Below are 8,104 nucleotides of genomic sequence, written 5' to 3' on the forward strand. Positions count from 1 at the left end.
ATTGGGGAAATTGAGAGGGGGGCACAATGAAATGTCTGCTAGGAGACTTACTTGTGATTTAAACAATATGGTGTAAAAGCTATTAACCAAATCACTTTGAAAGGAAATTGAACTATCCTATTCATCTCTGTTTTGTTACACCGAGACTCCTCCCCATCCTGACCCCCACCTCTCTCCATAAACCACATGATTAAACAAAACTTCAGGGATACAAAGGAATGAACCTCAAGATTGCATTAAATTAGTTTATGTAACTGCGTCACAAGGCTAGTCCAGAACACTAAACCTATTTTATACAGCAATGGCAATATTTGTTGAAACCCATACCAATTTTATGAAAGAGGTGGCTTCCCACAGAGATATCAACAGTCTATTACATAGCTGTGGCAATTATATAAGGAATCTCTCTTATCCAGTGTGGTTGAGGCCAGTAATTAAAACAATTGTTTAAAGTGAAGATCACGCTATTTTTACTTAAAATGCATAAATATATGCTCATTGGCCAATCTTGATAAAGACCTGTGTTTCCCTGATTGGTGCTCCGTTACCTTTTTTGAATGAATTATACAGTGATACAAAATAAATAACAACAATGGGAAAATACACAACTTTTAAAAACATATAAAAGTAATTAAATATGAGTGTGGAGAAGAATCACTTTTGATCCATGCTTCAAAAAATATAGTAATGGGGGCTGACCCAAGGCTGAGTAGTTAGGTTGGCGTGCTCTGCGTCCTCGCCCGGGGTCTCGCTGGGTTGGATCCTGGGAGTAGACATGGCACTGCTCATCAGGCCACGTTGAGGCAGTGTCTCATGTGTCACAACTAGAAGGACCCACAACTAAAAATACACAACTGTATGCTGGGGGGATTTGGGGAGAAAAAAGCAGAAAAAAAATATAGTAGTGAATGCCAGATAAATTAAGAACTAGTAGGGGCTTAATGGTGTGGGAGGGTAAACAAAATTATTCTTGGAATAATAATGGAAACTAAGGTGAATATTTCTGAATTCATAAGTAATATGCACAACAGAATGAGAAAGTATTTGATACATACCTATAAAATACCACTAATTTATAACCTAAGCACCTACTATTATCCTAGAGAAACTAAGTAAATACCCAACCCTCACCCATAACTCCTTTTCCAGTTTCTTTGAATATATGTAGAGAAAAATCTGGATGGCTATAAGTAAGTGTGTGTGTGTGTGTCTGTATTTATTGACTTCTTTCGATGTGCCAAACACTGGGCTAGGTTTTGGGGGACACAGACCTTGCACGAATGCAGCTGACGGATGAGCACCCAAAGATTCTCTGGCCAGGGTACCCCAGCTGCTCTTAGGCACCATAGTTGCCCAAGTCATTTGTGAGCAGGCACTATTTAATCATCATTTAGTGAAGACAAAGGATGTTTCTTAATTTTTGGCATTTGTTTTTTCCTAAAATTCACTAAAATTCTTAAATGTTTATTTTAATGTGTTTAATTGGGAGTTAAAATCAATAAGAGAAAAGGAGGCTAGATGCTCTTTCCTCCCAAATTAACCTCCCAAGAAACCCTTTTGGCACACAATAAAGCTCCCTAATTCTATTCCCAGATAATCCCTACAGACATTTGACACATGTACACCTAGATTCCTGCTTCCTGGTAACTAGGGATAATTTACAGAATAACATTTTGACCCAAGATATGCAAGTGAAGCCCTGGAAGATCGTTAATAACTGTTTTATGTCTAGCTTTATTGTCCTCATGTAAGAAAATTGCTAAATTAAATTTATCACTTACATAACTTTATATCATTGGCTAGCTCTTCTCAAGCAGTCTATGTCATAAACCATGAAAGAAGTAGATGGACATTATACTCAGAGACAGCCCCTCATGAAAATTTTTATCGATAAAATTCTCCTAAAAAATAATAAAAACATTTTTTCTATTCTAAGAGGTTTCAACATTATTCAATCTCATTTACATTAACCTGATGTTAGAATAAGTCTAATAAAACAGCACAACATCCTACCTTCTAGGCCTAAGTTGATTTCAAGACTGTGTATTGCTCTTTTCTATCACTTTGAGTCACCTGAGTACCACGGCACGTTTCATCACTGCCTAAGGTTAAAGCTTAATTACAGTAGAGTGATGGCATTTTACTAGCTTTAGGACCATGAAACTGACACATCAAGTTACCCTGTCAGTGCAACCCTGAAGTCATGCCCCTTTCTGAGAACTAGGTTTAAACCTTGTCAGTGGGTGCTAAACCTCACCCAAATCCAACATTGGGGTTGAGAGAGTGTTCTCTAATCACCTCTCCCTTTTGAACCTACTTGAGAATGAACACAGAAAGTTAGATGTGGATTAAAATGCATCTGTTTGTCTCTTATTGTTATTTTTTTATTGAGACATAATTGACATGTAACATATTAGTGTCAGGTACACGACATAATGATCTGATATACAGGAGTCCCCTCTTATTCAGGTTTCACTTTGCATGGTTTCAGTTACCTGCCATCAGTTGCAGTCCAAAAATACTAAATGGAAATAAACAATTCATAAGTTTTAAGTTGCCCACCATTCTGAGTAGCATGGTGAAATCTCACACCATCCTGCTCCATCCCACCCAGGATGTGAATCCTTGCTTTATCCAACCTATCCACCCTATATACGCTCCCTCTGGTTAGTCACTTAGTAGCCCCCTTGGTTATCAAATCGACTGTTGTGGAGGTATCATGGTGCTTGTGTTCAAGTAACCCTTATTTTACTTAATAATGGCCCCAAAGTACAAGCGCAGTGATGCTGGCAATTCAATCATGCAAAAGAGAAGCCATGAAGTGAAAAGCTTCCTTTAAGTGAAAAGGTGAAAGTTCTTAATAAGGAAAAAATAATTGTATGCTGAAGTTGCTAATATCTACAGTAACTTTTATTACAGTATATTGCTATAATTGTTCTATTTTATTATTAGTTATTATTGTTAATCTCTTACTGTGCCTAATTTATAAAATAAACTCTATCACAGATATGCAGGTATAGGAAAAACATAGTATACATAGGGTTCAGTACTATATGCAGTTTCAGGCGTCTACTGGGGGTCTTGGAATGTATCCCCTGTAGATAAGGGGGACTACTGAATGTATATATTGTGAAATGATCACCACAATAAGTCTACTTAACATCCATCACCATATATAGTTACAACGTTTTTTTCTTGTGATGAGAACTTTTGTTTTACTCTCTTAGCAACTTTCAAATATACAATACAGAGAATTATTAACTATAGACACCATGCGGTACATTACACCCCCAGAACTTATTTTATTACTGGAAGTTTGTATCTTTTGACCACCTTCACCCATTTCACCCAGCCTCCTCCACCCCCACCTCAAGTAACCGTCAATCTATTCTCTGTATCTGTGAGTTCTGGTTTTTTGTTTTGTTTTTAGATTCCACGTATCAGTGATATCATATGTATTTGTCTTTTCTGACTTTTTTCACTTAGCACAATGACCTCAAGATACCTCCATGTTGTCGCAAATGGTAGAATAATATTCTTTTGATGGCTGAATAATATTCCATTGTATATACGGGCTACATTTTCTTTTTCGGTTCAACCATTGATGGACACCTAGGTTGTTTCCATATGTTGGCTATTGTGAATAATGCTGCAATGAACATGAGGATGCAGATATATTTGTGAGTTAGTGTTTTTGTTTCCTTTGGATAAATACCCAGAAGTGGAATTGCTGAATCATATGGTAGTTCTATTTTTAATTTCTTGAAGAACCTCTGTACTGTTTTCCATAGTGGCTGCATCAGTTTACATTCCCACCAACAGTGCACAACGGTTCTCTTCTCTGCATCCTTGCCAACATTTCTCTCTTGTCTTTTTGATGACAGCCATTCTAACAGGTGTGAGGTGATATCTCATGGTTTTGATTTGCATTTCCTTGATGATTAGTGATGTTGAGCATCTTTTCAAGTACTTGTATGTCTTCTATGGAAAAATGTCTGTTTAGATCCTCTGCCCTTTTTTAAAATCAGATTGTTTTTTTGATGTTGAGTTGTATGAATTTTTTATATATTTTGGATATTAACCTCTTACCAGATATATGATTCGCAAATATTTTCTCCCACTCAGTCGGTTGCCTTTTCATTTTGTTGATTATTTCCTTTGCCGTGCAGAAGCTTTTGAGTTTGATGTTGTCCCACCTCTTTGTTTTTGCCTTTGTTGCTTTTGATTTTGGTATCAAATCCAAAAAGTCATCGCCACGACCAAGGTCAAGGAGCTTACCACCTGTTTTCCTCTAGGAGTTTTATGGTTTAAAGTCTTACTTGAAGTCTTCAATCCATTTTGAGTTGATTTTTGTGTGTGGTGTAAAATAGGGCCCAGTTTCATTTTTTTGTACGTGACTGACCAGATTTCCCAGCACCATTTATTGAAGGGACTGTCCTTCCCCCATTGTATGTTCTTAGCTTCTCTGTCATAAATTAATTAACCATCTAGGCATGGATTTATTTCTGGCCTCTCTATTCCATTTCATTGATCTATGTGTCTGTTTTTATGCCAATACCATACTGCTTTGATTACTATAGCTTTGTAATCAGTTTGAAATCAGGAAGCATGATGCCTCCAGCTTTTTTGTTCTTTCTCAAGATTACTTTGGCTACTCAGGGTCTTTTGTGGTTCCATACAAATTTTAGGATTGTTTGTTCTATTTCTGCGAAAAATGACATTGGAATTTTAGTAGGGATTGCATTGAATCTGTAGATTACTTTGGGTAGTATTATAGTAAAATAAATATAAGTAATATGAACAAGTTCTCTCTAGTTAATGTTTGTATTTTTTTTTTTTTTTAGATTTTATTTTTTCCTTTTTCTCCCCAAAGCCCCCCGGTACATAGTTGTATATTCTTCGCTGTGGGTCCCTCTAGCTATGGCATGTGGGACGCTGCCTCAGCGTGGTCTGATGAGCAGTGCCATGTCCGCGCCCAGGACTCGAACCAACGAAACACTGGGCCGCCTGCAGCGGAGCGCGCGAACTTAACCACTCAGCCACGGGGCCAGCCCCCATGTTTGTATTTTTATATCAAACCAGTGGAGTGTCTGTAGTCAGTTCACTGTGGGCCATGGAATTCCCCATAGATTTACAGACTTGCTCTTGACCCTGATGCAGATGGACTTCTGGAATTCAAGAGCTAGAGTGAAGGCATGGATGGCATTCTGTTGCCAGCAGGTCTCAGTAAGAAAGTACAAGGCAATGTGCTGGGCAGTGAAAGAGCAGTGGCCTTCACTTCCATCTCCCTAATGCTACAGGGGAGAGAAGGGGAGAGTTTCCTCACCGGAGTTCCCCTGAGAGGACAAGCCCTTGTTAGATGGGCCACGGTATGAAAGTGGCGTAAGCTGGAGAATGGTTTCCCTCTGCACTCCCCAGCTTCTCATTCTATTAACCAGTTGCATTTAACAACCAAACCTGTGGGGTCCAGTGGGGTGGCTGGCACACTTGGAGAGGGGGCCACCTATATCTTGGTGAGGCAGGTCTGAACATCTCCTTGTGAGGCATCTCCCCAACAACATGCACTGCTCTTTTGTCTATTTTATGGACTATTTATGGATGGGCAGTTTAGCTTTTATCTTCAGAAACCTCCAAACTGGGTCATATTAGGATGTTAATTAATTCCCAAAATACTCCATAGTCTGGGCCAAAATTTTATCCCATTTACTATTTCAATCTCAAATTATGCCCAACAAGGGACACATGAGGTTGCATAGACAAATTTAGAAATCCATATGATATGGAAGCCACGTTAGAATGTATGAGCACCCTATATTATTAAATTCTGTAGGAGAAATTAAAGGTAAAAGAAACGCATTTTTGAATTAGGTCAAAGTTTAAAATTTTATCCTCTCTAGTTTCTTATTCCATTAAGTCTAGCTCAGCAGGGTGTCACTGCCATCTGGGTGGAGTAAGGTTCCCTTAAGCTTGGGCTGTCTGGCCCTGACGGGATGATGGTACTTTCTTCAGCATCTCCAAAATGTAATTGAACTAACCGCAGTCTCTCGTGTGTCCCACTTCTTTTAAAAAACCAGAGTCAATAGAACACATAAGAATGTTACAGCTACACACACCCACTATCCCCTGCACCCCTTAAAGATTTTAACCAAGCAAAATGACGCTCCTAAGCCTTTGTGTGTGGTATGCATCAGTTAGTATTAGCTTTAGCTGCATGTTAACGAAAACTCCAAAGTAACAGTAACAAAGCAAGATAGAAGTCATTTCTCTGTCAAACAAAAGAAGACCAAAAAGAAATAATCCAGGGTTGGTGGGGTGGCTCTTTAGTAGCAATAGAAATCTAGACTCCCATCTTTCTGGTCCACCATCTTCCAGTCTCAGTTGCTGGCCAGAAGAAGGAAGAAAGGCAGAAAAGCAAAGGGATCTCTCTCCACTGAGTCAGCTTCCTTTAACCGAAAATCCCACACATTTTTACTAATATTTCGTTAGTCAGAACTCAGTTACAAGTTGGGGTGGGGGTGCGGGAAGGTGGAAAAGTAATATTTCATTTAAGATGTCTCTGTTCCCAGCTAAAACTCTGAGATCTGCTCCTGAGGAGAAAGGACATAGCAGTTTAAGTTAGAATAGACGACTCAGTTTCTGACACACAGTACAATCCAGATCCACAGTGATTCTGACCTACTCATGCTGTGGGAAGGAAGGAGAATGAAGAGAATCACGAGCAAAGAGAGAAAGCGTTTGGTTTGGATGTTGCCTGTATGGCAGTAGTTCGCTCAGAGCCAGCTCTTCTGTCCCAAACCTAGCGAACTCACCTCAGTTGTAAGTTGTCTTCCATTAAGAAATTAATTCTGCTGCCATGTTTTCACCATATCTTGGGGATAATATCCAAGTATGCACATGGTTTTATTTCTCAGAAATTTCATTTGACACATTCTTGTGTTTGAAAAATTTTAAAATTTGCAATGTGTTCTCTTCATATGGTGCATCACGCGTATTTAAAATACTTGATTTTTTTCTCTTTTGTACCTTCTCTTGCTGGCACGCAAGACTGAACTGAGGATAGGCATTAAATCATGACAATGCTCCGTTCCCTCTTTTGGGCATATTCCCCCACATCTGTATCAAGGAGTTATTTAAGTAAAGTTCCTTTCATTGCTTTGCCCACTCTCCAAATCTCCTACTGTCTGTCTGTATTTCTTCATTTCCTGCAAAGTTCCCAAGGCATTTTTGTTTTTTTTCCCATTGCCCTGGAAGTTCTTAGGCCTGAATCTGGCCTTCTGAGGCAATTTCTTCCTTGTTTCACATACAGTCAAATGGGGAATCAGACTCAGCAGAGTTCTGAACTGCAGCTGCTGTTGACACCTCCAAAGGCTATGCTCAGGGGCCCAAGAAGGGTCAGTCTGTCTTCTGCTGTGCACTTTCCTAACCCTTGCCTTTCCAGGCCTAGAGTCACTGTTGGTATCAGAGATACTCTGTTTTAACATTCCTTTGAAGCAGCAGGTAGGAGATACCTTTAGTGGCCCCCCCTTTTTTTTTTTTTGCCCTGATGTTTACTCATTCTTTTCTAGCTGTCCCACTTGAGTTTTTACTTTTTTTTTTACCTCCTTCTAAGGTTGGTCTCTTTTCTTTTCTATCAAGAGGAGGGCTAGCACTGATGGAAGGAGCTTGACATTTCTTTTCTAACGTATTCATCTAGATTTTTCTTGGCGGGGTGCTCATAATGAGAGATATGAGGTCAAAGATTCTGAGTCTTCCAAAAGCATCTCTTGCTGAAACAGATTTTGTCTGCCCTCATCAACTCCAGTTGAAGAATTTCCCAAAGGAAATATCTTCCCACCAGTCTAACATATAACCCAGGACTAAGCTCAACATATAATGTTGCCTCAGCTTGCTTATAATGTTCGTTATCTTCCCTGTGTTCTCTCTTAAGAGTCCTCACTCTATTACATGTCATACATGCCTTGCACCTACAATAATTGGTCACCTTAAAACTCACATAATGTTAACTTAGACACTTTTATATTTTTATGCTTGGTCTTGTCCCAAGTAGGTTGAAATCTTATACACTCACTTGATATAATTGGTCCAGTTTTCAAAATATGAATAG

This window comes from Equus quagga, chromosome 8, assembly GCF_021613505.1.
Source record: "Equus quagga isolate Etosha38 chromosome 8, UCLA_HA_Equagga_1.0, whole genome shotgun sequence".
Lineage (NCBI taxonomy): Eukaryota > Metazoa > Chordata > Mammalia > Perissodactyla > Equidae > Equus > Equus quagga.